The 20,833-nt window shown below is 36.3% G+C and overlaps 1 protein-coding gene across 5 annotated transcripts in view; it reads right to left on the bottom strand.

The window, feature by feature from the left end:
* LOC128855925 (chaoptin) overlaps nt 1-15,403 on the bottom strand; it is a 65,945-nt gene extending 50,542 nt beyond the window's left edge. Inside the window, exons 1-2 of one of the 5 annotated variants that reach the window (XM_054091171.1) lie at nt 14,901-15,403; nt 7,361-7,549 (exon numbers count right to left, since the gene is read on the bottom strand). The gene's annotated coding sequence lies outside the window, so the exon portion shown is untranslated. Of the gene's footprint in view, nt 1-7,360; nt 8,932-14,900 lie in introns of those variants that run through there. The other 4 variants (XM_054091172.1, XM_054091173.1, XM_054091175.1 and 1 more) reach the window with 4 other exon arrangements.
* Nucleotides 15,404-20,833: the final 5,430 nt, after the last annotated feature.

Raw genomic sequence — 20,833 nt, 5'->3', positions numbered from 1 at the left:
GCTAAAATATTTTGTTTGCTACAGCCACTGCACTATGATCGAACACTAGGGTGACTATTTGTGTTGTGAGGCTAGGAAAGTATCTATTTGTACTGTTAAGCGCTGGAATGGAAATGTTTAGATTTTTTTCATCACTGATTTGGGCCCATTTGAAGTAATTCGGAAGTTGTGTAGCAGCGAAAAAAGAAGAAATTTAAAATATTTGAAATTTGAAATTTTTGATTTTTTATTAAAATATATGAAGCTGAGTGCTAAAAAATTTTATTTGATGATTTCTCATGGTTCTCAATGCAGATTCTACTCTCAGTATTTAGTGCTAAGACCTCATTCATTACCCACAACCCTTATAAGGTATTTGGCCGAACGTATTCTTCATTTTGTGTTGCAAGTCTTGTTGTAGACAGACGTAAGTAAATAGTTTTTTTATCTCTGAAATATACCAGATATGCCGACCCCTTTCCGGTGCTTTAAAAATCGTTAATTAAAAACAAAGCAGGGATTTATGTATCTGAGTCTAAATCCAAACAACAAAGCGTAGCTAGAAGTGTTCCAAAACGAACAAAAACAGCAAAAATATTAAGCTGCTCGAAATATAGACCTTTGGTTGTTTTTTGAAAAACTGATCATATGGTCACATTGCCATTAGCACTTTGTAGTCCTTAGTTATGAATAAAACAGCATCATTTATATGCCGTTGAAATGAGGAAACCCTATCGCCAAGGATGGAAAATTCTTCACCAACACAATGTAAGCTCTCTCACATTGATTTAAATCAATCTGTGGACTTTTAACAAACAGCTATTTAACTTTAGTGGATTTTACTTTTGAACCAATAAATTATGATCTTTCACCGAAATATCAAACATTTATATGCAACTTCCGCCGACAATTCTTTCTATGAGATCTAAACGGCCAGGAATTCGATAAAAAAATTAGCATTTCTCAGAAATATAGGGGTTTTGTTCTACAACCCGCGAGAAAATTATGGCACCTCAACATTTTGAGCAGATTTGACTCTTGTTTTGGAATATTTATGCTCTTTTTATAATGTTCACAATTTTTTTGTGCCTAACAGAAAACCATATAAATCCAACTTTTTGATCAGAATAAAAAAAAACCATGGCTGCACAATTGTATAGCCCATTAAATTTTAGAATACTGAAGTGAAAGTTTAAAGTCGCTAGAAAGTCTCGTTGATTGAATTGTATTCTTGGCGGTGTTGCCTAATTTCGCCATATAAAAATCCACGAATTTTTTTATATGGAGAAGATAGTTAATGTCGTCAGAGAAAAAAGGTATCAAAGATTAAATGGAATTTTGAGTCCCTTAATCCTAATCTCGCTGATTGGATTCTCACTCTTGGCGTTGTTAACTATTTTCTCCATATAAAAAAAAACTCGGATTTTTTATATGGATAAATTAGGCAACACCGTCCGAGAAAAAGGGTATCAAAGTTAAATCGAATTTGAAGCCCCTTCAAACTTACACTTTAATAAACTAAAAGTTGATGTGCCATGAAACTGCGTACCCATTTTTATTTTTTTTAATCCTAATAAAAACAGTTTGGAATTTGGATGAAAATTTTTCAATTTTTTATAAATCTTTTCAAAAGTTTAAATCTTTAGCAAACTTTTGTAAGTTCAATAAAGTCTTTATCATATAATAAATAACATTTTTATATTATAAAATAGTTTTTCATAAAAAAATTATGTATAATAAATTAAGAAATAAATAAATGAAAAACCGAAATTTGTCAAAATATTGAAGTGCTATATATTTTTCGGGGGCTGTATGTAATTACTACAGCAGTAACAACAATATGTTTGTAATATTTTGACGGTCCAACATCGAGTTAATAGGCCAAGTAAAAGTACGACAAATAAATATTTGGTGGCCAGTAAAACAGTTTAAATCTCGTAAATCACAGACAACTGCAACTGGGCAACGTGTTTTTGTTGCATATCGCAGAAGAAGTCATTCGATGAGTTCAGGCATCTCCTGACTTTGAACTAAAATGAAGCAAAAGGTTTGGCAAATAGTCCAAGCGTATGCAAAAGTGTTCATCATAAAGGAGGAATACCGAAGGAGTTAAATGAGGTGTAAAAAATGCAAAAGGAAAACAATGCATTTTTTTGTAATGATAATGTCTTTTTTTTATTAAACAGTACAGCAGATTAGGATTTTTCGTTTAGAAAAGTGACCATATAATTTAGAAAGTAAGTCTTAAGCATGCCATTTTTGGAGAAAAAGTTGCAGTCCAGCGAAGCCTCCATTTGTTTTTACAGTGGATCAAATTTTTGAACTTTTGGTCGTACAAAATTTTTATTTTACGTTTAAAAAGTGTCATAAGCAGATTTCTGATTGAAATGATTTCTGATAACTACTTATAGATGAGAACAGAATTTCATGAGAATCAGTTTTGTAAAACATTCCCAATACCCACCTATCCATTTTATGGATAAATTTAATAACTGCCTTAAGAAAGGTTCAAAAGGACTAAAATATTCTATAAAAATATTTTTCACAAAATTTCAGCGCGCAGACATAAATGCCATCAGGTTTTGCTCGTAATTGACGGAAATACCCTAAATATTCCAAGTTGGCACATAGGGCCGCCAGAAATACTTGCCTTCCTATGGATAGCTAAATGTACGATGTTTTGCCCAGCAAATTAGACAGATTATCAAACAGACAGAGAAAAATACTATTGCTATTTCCCTTCAATATACTCTCAACTTAAAATTCTTTATACATTTTAAGCCCACAATATAAAAAGTGACCCTCTTAAACACATAAGTGTTTGTCATGTGTATATTAGCGAAGGGAAACCTTTTCCGCTTTTGGCTATTAAATTTAATGGCATTTAATGGTTGTCGCTACTTGTTTTTATGAAGCGCATTCAACACAATTGGCAACTATTGTTCGCTCTTTAGCAACCAGAAGCTTAAATTAGCTTTTAATGCAGGTGTGTGCTCTACAAGCGAGCGCAAAACCCAAAGGATCAATTATTTTTTGGTGAAAAGTTATGGTGCTCTCGAAGCAGTATGAAAGTAATTTAAGAAGTTAAACAAAAAATTAAAAGAAAATTGTTTCATAGAAATTTGCATGAAATTTTTGAGTGACTGTTGGAGAAATTGACATTTTAAAAGTTATTTAGCTGAAAAGAAAGCAAAACAAGTATGCAGCTCAATTACAACACGGCATTTGTACATATAATATGTATGTATGTGTATGCAGACGCGTAAAAAAGGTTAGCTCTTTTTAACAGCCCAATTCTGTGGCAGAAGCCTCTTGCTAATGAGAAAATTGTATTAGTAAATATGTATGTTTGTATTTATTTATACGATTTCATCACACCGCGCGAGGCGCATATTTTCCTAACCTTAGAAATGAAAAAAAAAAAAAAAAAAAAAATACTACCGCGCAACAAATTGTTGACCGCTTCGCCCAACTCTTCACTTTTTAGTCACCTTTTTTCACTTTGTTTCTTATGACTTTTGAAAATAGTTTCTATTTTACTGCTCAGGTGACCGACTGTCTGAATAACTGCACAAAAGTGTTGTTGTCACTCTTTAGAATTGTTGTAACTTTTGTATAGGTAAACTGTAATTGCAATGTTTGTTCTACTCCTATTTTTATGTATTTGCTGTCTGGTGTTAGGTTTGCTTCGGCAACTTCAGTTTGTTTCCACGCTTAAGTGGACCTTCCGTATATTTGTTGAACAACAAATTACTCTAACCTTTTAGAACGTCTTTTGTGCGACCTAAATATTTGTGTGCTTGCCTATGTATGGGTATTAATGGAGTAAACAAATATTTACCTTACAGTTTAGCCATTGGGTGACAGACGAATGATGGGCACGGACTGAGTGTTGATGCTGTTAGCGAAATGAGAAAACTTGTTTGTACAAAATAGGCAGTCGGGTATTCAATGTACGAAATATTCAAAAGATAATAAAATTTTAATGTACAATGGAAGCGCTTAAACGGGCAATATTTTTGTATTTAATTTTTTTTTTCTTTTTTGTGTCGACCAAGCGAAGTTATAATTTTCTGGTTGCAGACATTGTACTATTCGTAGAATTAAACTGTTGTAAAGTTTCCAAGGAAAATTTCTAGCTTTATAGCCCAGCTGTTAGGTCAAATATATTTTTCGTTAAAATTTTTCAAAGATGATATTGAATTAAATAAATTCTCTTTAACTTGAAGTGAACTTTAAACTTCTCTATAACACCTAATATAGGGTTTTCCAATAAGAGGTGTTATTTTTGTTGCTAGTGTGGCATTTAGCGCCGTATTGTTGAAAATAAACGTTGTCCAAACCAATACCATCTAATTCCGGCCATAAAAAATGGTTAATCATCTCGCGATCGCGCAATCCATCACCGTAACTGTTGCTCCAGCTTCATTTTCGATAAAGTAAGGTCCAATGACTCCGCCGGACCTTAATCCGCATCAAACAGTCACACGTCGAGGATAGAGAGGCTTTTCAACAATAACTCTTGGATTTTCTGAGCCCCAGATCCGACAATTTTGCTTGTTGACGAAGCCATCAAGGTAGAAATGGGCCTCATCACTCAGGATCATTTTTCGATGGAATTCCGGATCATTTTCATACATTTCAACTACCAAATCAGCAAAGACATGACGTTGTTGATGATCGACCGGCTTGAGTTCTTGTGCTAACTAGACTTTATAAACTTTAAGACCCTAATCTTTATCCAAAATACGGTGTGATGACGTTTGTGGAATGCCTAACGTCCAAGAAACGACGAGGAATGGACAAACCTGAGTTGTCTTCAACACTTTCGGCTACAATAGCAATATTTTCGGCTGTTCTTGAACGAAGTGCACGGGTTTTATTCTTCACATCACTAACTTGTCCCAACAGCTCGAATTTTTTCACCAATTTCTGTGTTGCGGTCCGACAAGCTGCTTCACGATGGCCCAAAAATTTTCGAGTTTTACGAACCGTCTCTGCCAAATTTTCTCCATTTTTATAGTGAATTTTAATAATTGCAATGCGTTGTTGAAGCGTGTATCGTTCTATTTTTATTAATGGCGTAGTTTCTGCTTGACAAATATCAAAAAATAACAGCTTCAAACGTGACATCTATCGAAATAGCGGGATATTCAAAATAACGCCTGTTATTGAAAACCCCTTTAGAAATGTATGTGCCAATTAATTATTTATTTATTTATAAGATTTACGCACAAAAATGTCGTTATTTAACAATTCCTTATCGATCTTGTGAGAACATTTCATTTTACGAGAATTTGTTTCTACGTTCATTTTTAATTTCATTTCGGATTGATGCAAAATTATTATTATTATTTTTTTCATCTTTTCATCTTTATATCTTATACACTTTATGGACTTTAGAAGAGCTGGATTTTTTTTCGATAACTAACGATCCAATAAACAGAATACAGCAAGTGGATCTCATTCTTCACTTATCTACTCACTCGGCACGCGTTCGTTTCTTCTCGAACTGTAGTGCACATTCGTACATACCAACTCATCGGTACACCTCATCTGTATGTAAATTAGGTCATAATTAACAATGCCAAGTTTGAGTTCATTACTTCCTAGTTGCATGTTAATTAAAGTAAACAAATGTTGAATGAAAATCCAGACACGCAAATGCCGAAAAATGTTAAGTGAATAAAAATTGAAAAATTTTTTTTTTATTTTTTTTTATTTTACAACAATTTATATACTTTAATAATTCCCACGCGCCTTCAATTTGGGCTGATAAGCCAGCCTTCTTTTTAATTTTATCTTCCATCGCCTGTTCTCTGTTATTTCTTGTTTTCTCTGTTGCTGTTTAATTTTGGAAATCGATGCCGCAGTGGAGCTGATGCTGTGTCTTGTCATCCAGAGCTTCTTTGTGTGCATACACGCCCAGCCTGCCGACATTTCTTTAACCTTTTCCTTGCGGCATTGTTTTTGTTTTTTTGCTTTTACAAGAAAACGAGTGCCTGTCAACCACTTTCATTGCCTTTCTACTGCATTTCGATGATGCTCTTCGATAGCTTAACGAATCGGATACTGTTTTTAGTCTTTTTGTTGCTGCTTTTAAAAATAATTAATTAATTTTCCTTACATTTCGTTTTGTTTGCATTCATAACTTGAGAATTTATTTGTGGTACCAAAAAAAAAAATAAACACGGTAGAAATATGGTAATTATTGTTATACCATACCCGGGTTATTGAAATTTGGAATTCCAAAAAAAAAAACAATTGGAAAGTACATCGATCAATTAATATTGCCAGGGTACCAGGGCAACCATTATACAAATCTACGTTCATATGGGCGAATAGAAACCACTTTAATCGAAATTCGTCAAAATAATTTTTCTTTTCGTAGAAAATAGTTTCTCTTCAAGTGAAAAAGCAAGGAAAATGGTTGTTAAATATTTATAGCCCAAATTTAGTTTATATGAATTTTCAGACTTAGTATCAGCATATAAGTTCTCTTTCACTTAAGAAATGTTTGCTAATGGCGACCTCGTTTGCTGTAATTCCTTCAGTAGCCAAGAACAAAGCTCAGCTGAGAGTTACCGTCGCACCCTCATAGCTTATTGGTTGGGGCTCCGTATTAATGCATAAATTAAATACTCCAACAATTTTTGGAAAAGTTGACGATAATCTATTGTCAAACTCAATGAAAAAGTCATAAATTTTTTGTAAATATGGATTTCCTTGTTTGAAAAAAATTCACAATAAACAAAAAAGTAATAATTTAATGAACACCCAGAATCAGTTGAATGTCAACGCGGCACCTGAAGCTTCAAAGCGAACTAGTCAATCCGGTAATGTGTTGATATTGAAATTTTTTGACTAATATAGAAAAGCCCACAGTAGCGAGATTTCCAAGCAAGGTTAGTGGCATAGACTGCTATTTAGAGTTGATTACGGAGCGCGCCAAACTTTAGAATTTACGTTCTATGTTTTTGGCTCTAGCGGATATCTGTTATTGCGCTAAATTAGCTTTAGTATTCACTACGCCACACACCACAAAACAGTTGCTCATGTGTGAGTGCTGTTTGTTTGCTTGGGGCCACCTTAAATTCTTAAAAATGGCATGAGAATAAATTTTTTGCCATAGGCTTTTGTCATAACTGCGGGCTGAATTCTTTCGGAGCGATGACACCAAACACAAAAGCAGCCATTAATGTCTTCAGTTTGCTATTTATGTGGGTATGTATGTGTGTGTGTATGTGTAAGCGAGTTATATGTGTGTGTGCGCATGTAATGCTTGAATAGCCAAGTTTATTAAGAATACTTTTTGTTGAAGGAAGTCAATAATTGGCTATGCTCGCTTAGTAGTGTATAAATAAACGCTCAAGCAACTTACCGCGCTAATAAATCCGCTTTGTCAGTGTACCTTTTTGCCTTTTTGCCTTCTTTTAATTGCTTTGCGTCCAAGAGTTGTTGATTTATTCGTTTTTATCTCTTTCGCTTCTGCGCGGCTGTAGGTTTGCGTTGCTTTGTTTTTTCTGCTTTACGTTTGTTTTTGTTTCTTTTTTTTTGTTAACTCGCAAAGCTGTAAAATATTATGATCTTTTATTTATGTGGTCAATATTTTTATTGATGATTTGAAACAGTAATTTCTGCAGCAAAATTTTAATGGATAGATCGTTGATAATTTCGTTTTGTTTGGTGTTGGTGAGCAGATTTGCTTTTGTTTAATATTGCGATGGATTTGTTAGCGAGTGTAGCGAACTAGAAGGGGTCGGTTTGTTTTCCACTTTAATTGCTATTTTTAATTCAATGCTGCTGTTCTCTGTTTGGGTGTCTAGTATACGTTTTATTACAATTTCGTAAGCAGCAATTTTTTTTATTCCTCTCTATGGGTATAAAGCCAATATTAGTTGAAACTAATTATTTATTTATAGACTTTAAAGCTTTTACGCTTATTTTAAATTTTATATACGAACATTTTGGATTTTTATGTGTTTTCAGTAATTATTTAATATGTTTCTATGCTTGTTGTTTTTGTTTTTTAGTAAGCAATCTCCGCAATAAATTTTTATGAACTTATCAGAGCCATAGTAGCTGCTGAAGGCGAGTGTGCTTGTGCATAATCCATAGACATATCGGCAGTAGATCCTAGACTACTTTGGTATAATAGAAAGAGAGATTGGTTTTGCGGTTATAAAATAACAAAAAGTGGTTTCTTAGAGCGATCTCCCCTCAGCGGGTAGTGGCAAACATCAAACTTGTAGGGCATTCCATATTTGACACAGTTTGTTTTCAAGCTAATTGACACTTGGTGCTGTGCGAATGGGCTAACGGCAAACACCCCCAAAACTGGTATTGGCCTCTTTACCAGAAGGAGAAAACTTGATCGACTCGTTCTGCCTAAGCTAAAAGGAGTCACAATCCAGCTATCCTTGGAAATCAAATATCTTGGAGTAATCCTCGATAGCAAACTTCTTTCGAAGTCAGACGTTGGAACAAAAACTTCCAAGGCACTGACAGCCTTCTGGCTGGTGCAAAATAGTCTTTGGGAAAACGTGGAGTCTTTCTCCTAGCAAGGTCCTATGGATCTACACGGCTATGATAAGACCCATTATCACCTATGCATCAGTGGTCTGGATGAGTAGACTCTCTCTCGTGGGAGTCAGGAGGACCTTATCGGGACTACAACGCACTGTGGCCATCTGTTGCACCGGAGCTTTTCCGATTACTTCAAGCCCGGCATTAGATGCTCTGATTGGTTTGACACCACTTGCTGCTTTCATCCAAGGAGAGGCCTTGAAGGCCATCTGCAGGCTGTAACACAATGGGAACTGGTACGGCCCCTGTTTGGCATTGGACACAAAGAAGGCATGGACTTCGGTCCAACGATTCTCTCCATGCCCCTTGACTCCATGCCATCAAGAGTCGTACTTGAAAAGAGATACAGTGTAGTGCTACCAGAGGCTCAGTTGTGGTCAAACTCTGAAAATGAGCCCGATGCTAACATGGGTTCCGGGACAAGTGGGTATCGTGGGTAACGAGACCTCTGACTTCTTAGCTAAGATGGGCTCTGAGGCCAACTCCTTTGGGGAAAAAGGAAATTCTATTTTTCGGTGCAACATCAACACATGTCCCTTAAAGTAGAGAGGTACTCAGCCTGTAGTAATGCGCAGGACGTACCCGCCAATGTATTACGATTAATCAGGAATAGCAAGAAATTGATGAATCTACTGCCAAATTGCATTTGCTGTCCGTTAGCAGAATTGAGTTTCAAATTAAAAATGTTTCCCTAACCGCTGAACGTATGAGTGGGGAGGGAACCGCATTAGCTCCGTTATTCGGATGGGATATTTAGTTACGATGACGCAAAGTACGGGCGACGTCCTTCGTAATCGAAACGTATTTCAAGACCAATGATTCGTGGGCGACTGCTCGTCGTAGACTTGGGCAATAAGTTCGGTGGCAAAAAGACCACAGCCGGGACTCAGCTGGTTGTCGAGAACAAATGATATTAATTACAATAGCCTGGGTCTTCCAAAAACTATTGTACTATTGTGGAAGGATCTTAGACTTCACTCCTTCAAAATTGTGAAACCGCTCAAGCCTAACGATTTGCGTGAAAACTCCTGCAAGATACTGTGGGAATCATTTCGTTTGGTAAACACTATATTTTGGGTGATGAAGAACATTTTTATTTGAATGGAAATGCAAATCAGCAAATTTGTCACCTTTGGTCACCTAAAGGACATCCACTTCACAGTTGCTTTAGTGTGAATCGCCAAGAAGTGGACCGTAGGTTTTTTGAAAATCGTCTAGGTCAACCAATTTCTGTGGACGAATCTTTCTCTTATCGGCACATGTTGGGCGATTATTTTCTACTCTCATCTTCAGTGCACGGGCATGTTTTCAGAAGGATTTTGTTACGCCGCATATGACCGGATTTTACACTTTTGGACTATTTTCTGTGAGGATACTTCAAAAGCAAGCTCAGTGACCATTTAAGCGGTAAAACAAAATATCGTTCGCGAGATTTCAATAGTGTACCCGACGTAACGGTTAAAATTTAGAGAAAATATTAGTTGCGCAACTAAGTTCCCGCTGTTTGTAAATAGATGCCGCCAGCCGTGTGTGCTAGTTGATTCTAACATAACCTAAACGTCATAAACCAAGCTTAGACATATAGTAAACAAACTGCTTCGACACATTAGTGATTTTGTTTTTGGTGTCATATACTTTTGGTTTTGTGAAAATGTCTGGTTTTGTGCCGAATAATCGTCATTGGCGGGAAGTGTTGGTTTTCCTCTTTCATTCGAAAAAAACGGCAGCTGAATCGCATCGAAAGCTACAAAAAGTTTACGGAGATGCTGCTTTAGGTGAAACAACGTGCCGAGATTGGCTCCGTCTCTTCAAAGACGGTGATTTTAATGTTGACGACCGTCTGGCATCCGCGTGAAGGAAGGCCAAAAACCTTCGAAGACGCTGAATTGGAGGCATTGTTCAATGAGGATCCATGTCAAACGCAAGAAGAGCTCGCTCCAGTATTAGGAGTTACCCGCCAATCCATTTCCAAGCGATTGCATACTTCGGGAATGGTTCAGAAACAGGGGACTTGGGTTCCTTATGGGTTAAAACCAAGGGATGTTGAACGTCAGTTTTCGCCTGTGAACAACTGCTCCAGCGGCAAAAAAGGAAGGGTTGTCTTCATCGCATCGTGACGAGTGATGAAAAATGAAATCATTACAGCAATCCAAAGAAAAGAAAGTCATGGGGACTTCCCGGTCATACTTCTACATCGTGGCCTCGGCCGAATATTCATGCTGCAAAGGTTATACTGTGCATTTGGTGTTACCATGTTGGTGTTATTTATTATGAACTGTTAAAACTAAGCGAAACCATCACCATCACTGGCGATCGGTATCTACTTCAATTGATGCGATTGAGCCGAGCACTGCGCGATAAGCGGCCGCAATACGTGGAGAGGCATGAAAAGGAGATTATACAGCATGACAACGCTCGGCCACACGTTTCCAAACCCGTTAAAACTTGGCTGGGAACACTGAAATTGGAAATCCTACCCCACACGCCATATTTTCCAAATGTTGCGCCGTCCGATTATCCCCTGTTCCGATCGATGGCACATGGTCTAGCTTAGGGACGGGCAGCAGCGTGGCACGCTCGCAGCAGAGCGTGCTAGCAAAGTGCTAGATGGGGGGGCGACAAACTTACATTAGAAGGGTAAGCAATAGGCGTGTACGTATATTAATCACTTCTGAGCAACGCATATGTGTTTGTAAAAAAGAGAGTGAAGCTTTGCTAACAGCAAAGTTACCAGATTAGGGGACTTCATTCCATGTTAAGGGATTTCGAAGTGTTGATGAACGACCAAATGCTTTTGGTTTTTTTTTATTGGAAACGCTTCTTTGAATATTAACATCATCTTTGCAAATTTCTATATTATTTACTTTTATAATTTTTGTAACCAAGAAGCATAGGCGATTTTATAATCAAGAAGTTTGAACATTCGCATGTCAAAGTTTCATAGTTGCTAAACTATGTGGAGATAAATTTGTACTGACAAATCGGTGTATATTTTTCTGAATGAAAAAATTGTCTTCGTTTACATATAAGTATGTATGTATATCGTATGTTTTTATATTAGTGCATTTTTTTTTAAAGAATGCTGGTCACAACAGCGAGCAGTAATCTCAACCAGCCATGTTTTATTTAAACAATGGATGTTATACATTTTATTTTGTTAAAAAGGACAATTTATACATGTTTCCATTAAAAAGAAATAGAGGATTTTTTCAAAAAACATTGAGGAAATTATCATAGCAGAGTGGGTATTCTTGGTGAGTACTTAGTTGCTCTCAAATTCAAATCACACGCATATGGCAATGCGCACAGTATGACAAAGTACACAAAAATGATTAGAGAAATTTGTTTGCATCCGCTCATGGATTTCGCACCATCGGTGGCAACGCAAACCACTTTTCGCCATGATACACCCATGCGTTCAGTACATTCATTAACACATTGAAATAAATCTTCACCTTTAGTCGTCCCTGTCACTGGAATAATGTCCAAAAGTTCTTCACATATATTTAGGTGGGCATCAACTCCTCGGATAAAAATCGCTAATTGGGCTATGTGGGATATATCTGTACTTTTGTCAATTGCCAATGAAATCGCTGTGAATGATTTTATACGCTCTTTTAACTGCGATTCTGTAATTTCCGCCATTTCATCTACTCGTCTGCTTATAGTTCTACGAGATAAGGGGACAAAAATCCTACTGCTTTTAATATATTGTACAAAACTTCACCAATTCGCCATCCGGAAATGCACGACTCTCACGAACAAGGTTTAACGCGATTTCATAAGTTGCACGCTTTGCATCTACAACGTAATCTTCGCTTTCCTAAGAAATTAAAAAAAAAATTTTAATAATTTGAATTTTTCCGACCTTCTGTAATTTGGCACATCGAATCGGGCTCTTCGTTTAGACTTAAGGATTTGTATATACTTTTCCTTTCTTTTCCTACATATTCATCATAATCACTCCTGTGCAGCTCATAATGTCTCTTTATGTTAAAAACCTTACACACCACACGTTTTTCACATACAAGGCATTGTGATTCTCCGTCTACATATTTGCATAAAAAAGTTACACTCCACTTCGCTGAACCAAATGTTTTATATTTAATATTTTATTTAACTTTATTTACCTAAAGTAAAAGTTAAAACAGAGTAATATATTACACATTAGAAATAAAATTATGTTTTTGTCGGCAGTCGAACACTGTGCACTTTGTTTTGCCGTTCGCCGTTTCAAATTTTTAAATAGAATTTTCAGCGCTTTCACTGCATCCACACCATACAAATACACTTAATATTAGTGGTTTTTTATGCGAAAATAATACGTAACTTACGGTCTTAAAAAATATCGTCAAAAAGTGCGGAAATTACGAAAAAACGGATTTTATTTATGAAATGTCAAAACTTATGAGTAAGAGTTGCCGCAGTTGTTAAATGTGGGAATCAATTTTGGGCATTGTTGATTTTATTATTTATGATTTATATACATATGTATATACTCTTGGTAGTTTATTTTTATACGCAGTTGTGCATTTCAGAGTGTATTGGATTTAGATGGGCGAAATTAGTTGTCAATCACGTCCACTTTTTATGAAAAATAAAAGAAGAAATGGTATCATATAGTAGCTAAAAATTCTGAAACATTTGACAAACTTCGGTAGCTGAAGAGAGTTTGCAGTTTTATAAAGTAATTTGCTAAACAATTTGATTTTCCGGATTTCTTAGTTCAATTCAAAAAAATCAATTTACAAAAATATATCCGATCTCAAAAACTATTTAAGTAATCATAAGATAAGTGTGAATAATTTACAGATTCGTCAGTATATGCAGTGATCAATATTATTGAAGATTTAACTGTCATTGCTTTCCAATATGTAAGATTTTAATTTAATCTCAAATTAAATATTTTCAGAGGTCTTAATCTTCTTTACATCTAGCAATTAAAAAACAGTATTACGCTAACTTTTGAAATGTTTAATTGCTTGTTTATTGTTGTTCATTATCTTAATTCATTATTATAATAGAAAGTTTAGTATATATTAAATTTAGTTATTGAAGAAAAATCTACCAAAAAAACCTATTTTTTTAGAAATTTGTTGATATGAAGTTAAAAGTTGGCATCCCTGGGAAGAATTCATGAATAATTGCTCTCTCATTCAGGATACAAACACAGACACAACTCGCTCAATTTTTCCGTTTCTTCCCTGTGCTTTGTTATCCCCCTTCACCTAGCACTTTTAAGCACGCAGAAGCACACGCTGCTGCACAGTGCAAATGTGCTTAGTTTGCCCATCACTAGTTTAAGATATGCATAATCTGTTAAGAAGGTGTTCAAATAACACACCTGCTCCCACTCTTATATTTAAGAATAATTTTGCAGAAAATTGTTTGTGAGACCAGCAGCTAAAAATAAAAAAAAAGGTTTTGTAAAGTTGAATTAAAGTGAAGACTGATTTTGTTTTACTGAAATGTGAATTGGTATTATATTTTTTATAGCCATGACGCTTAAAGCGTATTAGTTGAGTAAGTAAAAATAAGGATTTTACTCAAGGGTTAAATTAACTTTATTTTCCTACACATTCATTTGTTTCAAGTTTTATGCTGCATCCGAATAACAGATGATGCTTATGACAAGATAATTTCTTGCCAGAAAAACTGTAGGGAATTTGCCTTTGCCTGCTGTGTGTTAATTATTATTTGTAGCAGCTTTTTCTTAAAATTAATTACATCGCATGCGATCTACTGCAACTATGCGCAACCACATTTAGCGCCAGCAGCCATCACTTCTTAGTAGTTTCTTTAAAGAGGCAACTCTTTAAATCCAATCTTTATTCAAAAATATTAAATATTTTTATGCCTTTCCTAATGCAAAGTTTTATTTATTAAAATTTCATTCCATCTATTCATAAATATTAACTTCTACACAAACCCTACTATATTAACTGCCTTCTTGGCATGCCAAGTTCGAGCCTTGAGTCTTTCATTTGCTCTCTAGTATTCGCACAGCATCTACACCTTCCTTTATAATACTTGAATTTTCTCTAGACGACCCTGGCTACATGTATCATTTTTTGCGTGCTCGCTCGTGCATTATTACATGCCGTTAACCATTGAATAAAAAACAAAACGTTCCCTCCCTACCCCCTTATCAATGCAGTAACCCTAGTAGTATTGCGCTTTATAAAGTTGTCCACTGATTTTCATGCGCGACTTTCTTTTACTATTTGTAAATAAATACATTTTTATTTATCTGTTATGTGCCCCTTGTTGTGCTTTTCTTCGTTCAAAGTAGTACGTCTTGCCCATAATTTTCTTTTAACACTTGCACTGCACACCTTTTGATCTTTTTGTGCTTCTTCAATTACCAAAGAATTCTTGGGTGCTCCTCTTTTGTCCCGCTTTTCTTTTATTTTATTTATTTTTTTCTTGCACTTTGGTTTTATGTTAATTTGTTTATTTCTAGTTTTCTTAGTTGCTGAGCAAAACACGATTTTTACTGCTTATACTTCTTCTCGGCATCTTTACTTTTCATACATTTGAGGTTTTTATTCTTCTTCACCGCTGAGCCGCCACGAAAGTCGCCTGCGCGTACTCGAACTCGAAAAAATGCAGACAAGCAAGTAAACTTTAGAGATTTTCCCTGCGTTACGCGCCCGTCTCATTGCAAGCACGAAATCACTACAGCTACTTCTACACCATGCCACAGTTGCTTTGCTTGCAACAAAATCAAAGCGAGCAGGAAAAAAGGCAACTAGAAAACACAAAAAACCACCAGCCACTTTGAATCGGACTTGCCTTGCTGCTAATCAACCCGCTGACGTCGTTCGCACTATGAAAGTCGCTCGCAAACTGAACAGCTCGACAACATCCAACAGCGATTGGGGCATCATCTAGTGCTCGCTTATTTAGTACAACAAGTCAGCTGTGGCCAGTCATGGCTTGAGCGTGTAAACCACTTTTGCGGCCGCGCTTGTGGTTGTAAGAGTCTGCAAATGACTCAAAAACACCATCTACGTGGTTTCTGAATTCTCTATCTCTTCGTTGTTTAAAGAACGCAGGTGGCAGGTGGCATCTAAGCACTGTGTCATGTTTAAAAAAATTAATGGTTTTAATTATTTTAATTACACTACCTAAAATATTTTCGAAATTTATACTTGTTTGAAAAGGCGTTATTTTTTTTTTTTTTGGTTTTTTATTTTGTTTTTTGAGTAGATAGTTTAACGTGGCCAAGTTTTAAGCTGATTTTTTCACGTTTCTACATTTCTCTAACTTTTGGTGGCCTGTATAAAAGCAGCTGATTAGAAGTATTCTGAGAAATTCGTGAAGTATCGTCGTGAAATCGGTTGGATTTTATAAAGTAGATACATCCGTGGTTTACTGGAAATTATATTTATGTTAACACTAATTGGCATTAAATTTTGAAGCTATGTTAATAATTATAAAATATTGAAATTTTCGAAAACAAAAAATTTCTATTTAAGAAAAGGGTTCTTAATTAGTTTTGGTGTTCAAGAGCTTCAAAAATAACAGGATGTAGGTGAACATCTTTGAGTACGATTTCCCAAACAATTCCTTTTTTACTGCTGGTTGACATGATAACTCAAAAAAAATAATGTGTTGGGAGGCTTGATTAAAAAATATGCAAAAAATATTTCGCTATTATCTGACGTAAGACTTTTATAAAATTTTAATTTTTGCGATTTTTTTTAGTTTAAAGTAAAAAACCTACGATCTTTTCGGCGAAATTTTGAGATCTATAAGAAACCATGTGTCAAACAATAGCCAAGTGAGCAAAAAAAATTATACAAAATAGCCAGTTCCACTTAATGACATTGGCAGCCATGTTAACGATTGGACTTTTGCTAGAACAAGGTGGCGCAAAATTAGTCATCCTACCGAAAAATTATATTGTTGTGAACTAGACAGCAAACAGACAAGTAATGAAGCGTGTAGAGGTCAAAATAAAGACAATCAATTTTTTTTTGATGATTAATTTTGCACCACCTTTTGCCATGACATCTTCATGTCATGAAATGTTTGCTAAGCAGAAATGTTGTTGTAGTGAAAATATTGGGGCAAATAATGCATAGTAAGATACATACATACTTATAGCAAAATTAATATGTATATTAACTGACACTTACATATTTTTTGGAAAAACTACAGTTATTTAGTGATGGCTCAAAGCGTGAGGTAAAGTTGGTTTTGATGTCTACTGTAAGAAGCCAGAAGTAAGTGTTTCAGCTCATTTTCCTAATCACTGTAGTGTACTTCAGGCTGAAATTCTAGCCAGTAATGAGTCTGGTTGGGCAAAAACGTGACTTCCTTTAGAGAAGCCTATAATTTTTTTGATAGTCAAGCGGCGATTACATCTCTTGGTGTGGTTGTCACTAATTCCAGCATTGCTTGCAAATTCCAGGCATCTCTTAACAAGATGGCAGAATATAAACGCATCCATTTGATTAGGGGGCCTTGGCCATAGTGACATGCCAGGAATGTAAGGCAGACAAATAGCGGGAGAAGTAGTGCCTTCTCTCGCTCTTGATATGAAGATTGTAGGTATACACTTCTCAACCTGCAAACTGCGCGATATAAGTAACTTTGTCACTTCAGCCAACGCAAGATGGGTCGATAGTCTGGCGTATAACGCTACAAAAAGAATTTGGTCGAAATGGGACGCTAGTCGCTCAAAGGCGCTACTTAATCTGTCAAGGAAAAACGCCTATATGTTAGTTGCTTTGATCACAGGCCACTGTTGATATGCGTTGATATGCACAAGGACTGAACGTACCTCACTTCGACTATTCGACTTCGAAGCTACAAGAATGAGGAGGATGAAGAAGAGTCCATTAGACACTTTTTCTGTTACTGCCCCGTGTTGCATGTCACTAAGTTTAGATACTTTGGCTCAACGACCTTGAATGATACTGATGCCCTTAGAGATGGATATAAGTGTAAATCAGGTCAATGGTCTCGCACTTAAAACAAAATGGCTTAACGAGAAGTAGAAGATGAACCGCTCTACTTTGGTATCACAACGGATCGGCGAGGGTCTAGAGACTGACTGCCACTTCTACTTACCTATTAACCTACCTTGAGCGAGCTCCTTCCCTTATTTGTGGCGCGCGTCTTGATTTTGTTCCACAAATGGAGGAGCCTACAGTTTTAAGCCGCCTCCTTTCATTTCCTCAGATATCCATATGTAAAGAATTTATCTTCTTATTCATGAAGAAAAAAATGTACTTAGGATACCCAAAAAAACTAATTACGCTCGCCAAGTTTTCATTACTCAAGTTTTTATTACTAAATTTACTTGCGAGTTTAATATTGCAGAAGTCATGTAAATGAATTTTATTGCATAGACACTTTTAAGGACACTCCATCAATTTCCGTCTTCCCTCCAATCACTTATCCATTATCTGCTCATCCAATATGATTGTTGTGTTCTGCTCCTCTCCTGTTTCCACTAAAAATTCTTTTGAATTTGTTGGTAAAAGCATTAATTTGTACTAAGGTTTGAGAAATTGTTAGTGAGAAGTGATTTGCAAGACTTTGTTGAATTTAAGCATAAGACCAGCAACTTTTAAGAAATCCTTGAACTGACCCATAACCCTGACCCCAAAACCCACCAAAAATGCAAGCAAGATTTTAACCCTATTTACTTACAACTAGAGAAATTATATTACGGGTATTCGTACTTGCATATGCACGTTAAATATAACCCGTACTAATGGGTTGGTGTGCGACTATCATTATTATGGTGGAACACGAAATAATAAAAAATGTTTTTTCTATTAATGGTTGCCCCTCGGCAGGTAATGGTAAACCCACGAGCGTACTTTTGTTAACGCTTCTAATAAAAAAACCCATCTGCCGTTCAGAAACGGCATAAAACTGCAGGTATCCCAATTTGTGGAAGGAACAACATCAAGACGCCCACCAGCTGCTCTGCTAAAGACCCAATAAAAAGTGTATGTGCCAGTTATTATTATTGGGCGGAATATACGGTACAATAAAAAACGGATAATTATGTGAAAAAAAACCCTCTAACACAAGCAGAAATTTGGTAAAGTACAAGGTTTTTTCATTTATAGGAAGCTGAATAACAAGATCGTACGGTCACAGCAAGATCCTCCTACAGGGACCCTCACTGCTCAAAAACAAATCAGACTACATATTCCCGACCTCAACTTCAAGAAAGATTTTGCGGCACGTTTTCCACTGAGAGCCGAATGGGCAAAATCATATTGAAATCTATACTGACGGTTCTAAGATGAACTGTGGTGTGGGAGCTGGCGTCCATTCGGAGTCGCTCAACCTATCTCAGTCAATTAGATTTCCTGACTATGCCAGCGTGTTCCAGGCAAAATTATTAGCGATCAAAGAAGCATGTAAATCACTAAAACTCTACAAGGAAGTTGGAGCAAGAGTAGCTCTCTTTTCAGACAGTCAAGCAGCTATTAGGGTGGTAGATTCCAATTCCACCTCACCTAAACTAGTCTTACAGTATAGAGAGGAACTATAATTGCTTAGTAATTGGTTTGAAATTACTCTTATATGGGTTCCCGGTCATAGTAACATACGGGGTAATGAGATAGTGGATGAGCCAGCGAAAAACGGATCGACACTAGACTTAGCGAAGGCGGTAGAAGTCTCCACCCCACTGAACACATTAAAAGCATCCATTGCTTCACACTGATGCTTTAGCCGAAAGAAGGTGGGAGCAATTAACGACATGTATTACAACAAAAAACACATGCCCGTCGTACAAAATCGAAAGGACGAATTACCTGTTAGGATGCCCTCGACCAAACATTTCACGCATCACTGCAACCCTTACAGGTCATTGGAAGCTAGGGGATCATGCAGCCAGACTCAGCCTCTCCTTCAATCCCATCTGCAAAAGCTGTCAAGCGGAAGGGGTGAAGGAAAGTCTTTTCCATTATTTATGTGAATACCCAGGGCTATCTAGGGCAAGACTTCGCTCGTCTTTCTTACAACAAATTAATGAGATCTCCGACATCGAGATACATCGATATACTTGGATCTCACAAAATGGATCTGAAAAAAAAAACACATACAAGACATTGTCACAAGAGAACAGTGATAGTAAAACGGTGCTGATCGCTAATTAGGATAATTTCAGTAGAAATATTCAACCTCTTCAATAACATCAATAACAACTTTTTTCGAATAATTTTTTGGTAAATAAGAAAAAAACTAAGATTTTGAGTGATGGAAATCCTTATTTTGACCTTAATCCGTTCCATTGCTTGTCTGTTTGTTCATTTGTCCATTTGCAAAAATTATAAATTTTACGATAGGGTGATTAATTTTGCACCACTCATTATTTTAAAAATTCCCATTGTAATTCGGCCATGTCAAGATTAAATTTTCATATTATACTACATATAACTGGATTGATTATATATCAAATCTTCGAATACCTGCACACGATTTTACACTCATTTTAAGTCACAACGACCCACTGTCTGCTCTGTTGTTATAGAAACTGGTTATCAGCGTTCGGACCAATGATCAACTCGTTTTGTGGAGGGTGTCGCTGGCGCTGCTTTTCGGGCACTGTTGACTCCTGGGTGCAGCACTACTCACCAAATGTACTAAATAAGTTCCACCAGAAGAAAAAGTAAATACAAATTTTGTGTACTAAAAATTCTCAAACTGGAACACAATCTAACACACGAATATAACAACCACGGCCAGTAGTGAAATTATGAATGAGTGGCGTGCGCGGCACAGCGCTGCATAGAAAAGAAGGTTTTTCTCTTTGCAGCAACAATTTTTATGTTTCAATGTTTATTGCCTGCTTGGGTGCGTTTTGTTTTTGTTTTTGCTTTTTTGTTGCAGTAACTTTCTATGCATTCGCACACTTCATGTGTGTAAGGCGTATATATGTATTCAGGTGGCGTACATTTCTGCTCAATTCGCTTGCGAATTCCCAAACAAGTTCGTTACTTAAGTCTTTTGTTTGTCATGGTTTCGCTGCTCGTTGAGATTTTTCTCAGCAAAAAGCTGCCCTGCCCCTCCCCCTTCTAGCTTTTTCTTTGCATGCGTTTTTGGTTTTCTGCTTTTCGATTTCGGATTGTTTGACTTTTCGCTCATTTCACCTGCTGTGTAATTGTTGGTGCTGCTGATGCTGGCGCTGTGGCTTTTCTTGCAATTCATAGCAGTTTATTGATTTACTGCGTGAATGCGCACATTTTTGGTCGAGTGTTGTTGTTTTTACTGTTGTTGGCCTTAACAATGT

Source organism: Anastrepha ludens, chromosome 2, assembly GCF_028408465.1.
Source record: "Anastrepha ludens isolate Willacy chromosome 2, idAnaLude1.1, whole genome shotgun sequence".
In the NCBI taxonomy this organism is placed as follows: Eukaryota; Metazoa; Arthropoda; class Insecta; order Diptera; family Tephritidae; genus Anastrepha; species Anastrepha ludens.
Note: the sequence above shows the minus strand (reverse complement) of the source record. Positions and strands in the feature narration are given on the sequence as shown.